Here is a 2,548-nt window from a genome sequence, read left to right as displayed (position 1 = left end):
TCCAAGACGACAATGCCATAATGATGCTTTATCCAAGTTATTATTATTAGTAGAATCAATACACAAAACATTATTTCCTAAGTTATCTACAATAGATACAGCTTCATACACACCATCACAAGGTAATGCTTTAAAATAAAGAACATTATTAAAGAAAGCATTAATCGAACCAAGTTCATTATCAAACGAAAAGGTGAAACCTTGTTTGTACAATGCATGAAAGGAAATAATATTTCTTGCCATTTCTAGCGAATAACAACATTTATTCAAATCTAAATTTAACCCACTACTTAGCGATAAAGTATAAACTCCAATCTTGGTAACAGGTGTAACTTTCCTATTCCCCATGATTAAGTTTATTCTTCCTTACTCCACATTCTCACTTCTTCCTAGTCCCTGCAAGTCACAACAAATATGAATACCGCAACCGGTATCAAGGACCCAAGATTTCGAATGGGGTGAGTTATTAGAAATGATAGTGTAAATACCTGCATGGTTGGGTTTGACTTTCCCATCCTTCACATCTTGCTGGTACTTTGGGCAGTTTCGCTTCCAATGAGCTTTTTCATGGCAATAGAAGCATTCAGCCTCTTTTGGGTCAGAAGAAGGAGTAATGAAACCTTTCTTGGTTCCACTTGAAGAAGAGCCATCAAGGGTCCGAGCCTTGGTACCCCTTGAAGATCTCTTTCTCTTCCTCCGTCGACTTTGCCCGATTGCCAAGACCGGAGTTGAGTCTGGAGTAGGAGTGATAGCAACCGACTTCCACTTAAGACCTGTTTCTGTGGTCTTGAGAAGTCCCTGAAGTTTGCTGAGGGTGACCTCTTCCTTGTTCATGTGATATGTCATGCGGAATTGATCATAGCACGATGGTAAGGAATGCAAAATGATATCTATTGCAAGCTCCTCAGGGAAGTTCACATTGAGGTTCAGCAAACGATCCACATACCTTTGCATTTTCTGCATGTGGCTCGTGACGGACTCTCCGTCCTTCATCATGGTTGTTATCATGGAGCTGATGACTTCGTACCTCTCTTGTCGTGCACTTGGATGGTATCTTTCCATCAAATCTTGGTGCATTTCATAAGGGTAGAAATCTTCATAAGACTTTTGGAGTTCAGCTGTCATGGTGGCCAACATGATGCAAGCCACCTTGGTTGCATCTCTTTCATGAGTATGAAAGTCAGCGATCTCCTGGGGAGTTGCAGTGGACTCATCAATTTCCTTAAGCTCCTTGTCAAGGACATATTCTTTGTCCTCGTAGCGGGTAATCATCCTGATGTTTCTGATCCATTTATTGAAGTTGGATCCATCAAATGTGACTTTCCCACACAAACTCATAAGAGTAAAGGAGCCATTCGGATTCGAGCCAGAAGCATTATTTGAAGACATCTGAAAAGGAAGGACAAGTTTAGTATAGATTTAAGAGAGTCCTTAATAAAACACCCAAATGTAATATTAAGGCAAGGATCCAATCACAATATAATATAACTTAGAAGAGGTATGTCGTAATCTAAGCTATACCATATTTGAAAGGTAGGTGAATGACGATTCACCAATTTCCACCACGAAAACCGAAATATTAGATATTTAGTTTTTATTGGTTTTAGAAATTCCTAGATTCTTTGAGATCCAATGAACTTTTCAAAGGCATGTTTCAATCTCGAGAGTGCCCTCCAGGTTTTGTGACTGGGATGCCGAGGATCACAAAACGAGGTGTGAAGTAACCATGCAAATCACTTGGTACCCTTAAAGTTTATCACTCAATCGATGTGCCGGTAAACCACACACGCTCCACCGATACTATAATAAACCTTAAGTCACCCTTTACCTACCTTGTTAAGTCCAAGTTAGTGTGCCAGTTAACCACACACGCTCCACCAACGACTTAGACAAAGTGTAAAGTGTAATTTCATGGATTAGCACCTTATTCACATTTTCCTAAAGTAACTAAGATTGGGAATTTAATAAACATTTAGTTACTTTATTATATTCATCATACTTTGAATGATAATTTATAAGTCCTTGTCTTACCCGTTCGGCTAACGACCCTCCACCAGTCAAGCAAGCGGTGGGTGAGAATATACACCCATTAGGTCACCATTTTATAGGCAACAACCTTATACCCACTTTATAGACCGGCTTTGTGAATGAGGCGTACTAGCGGTAAGACGACTTTATTCTTATACATACATATATATATATATATATATATATATATATATATATATATATATATATATATATATATATATATAATTATTAAATCATCATAATATAAGTATAAGGGTTGAATTTTAACTTTTAAAATTCTAGGGGTTGGAACTTAAAGTTTTAACTTAACTTTACTTGTTCCAAAACTTGAGGGCAAGTTTTGTAACTTTCAAAACTTTTCATTTCTTGTAACTTATGAGTTTAGTAGAGTAATAAAATGAAGACTCTTCATTTTTCTAACTCTTGTATTTGTTTTAATGGTTTTAACTCAAGTGTGATTCTTGGTTTTCCATAACTTAAGGATAAGTTATGGACTCCATTAAAACAACTTATGATC

The sequence above is a fragment of the Lactuca saligna genome, chromosome 9 (assembly GCF_052625555.1).
Source record: "Lactuca saligna cultivar CGN05327 chromosome 9, ASM5262555v1, whole genome shotgun sequence".
Lineage (NCBI taxonomy): Eukaryota > Viridiplantae > Streptophyta > Magnoliopsida > Asterales > Asteraceae > Lactuca > Lactuca saligna.
The sequence above is the reverse complement of the archived record's forward strand: the minus strand, read 5'-3'. Positions refer to the sequence as shown.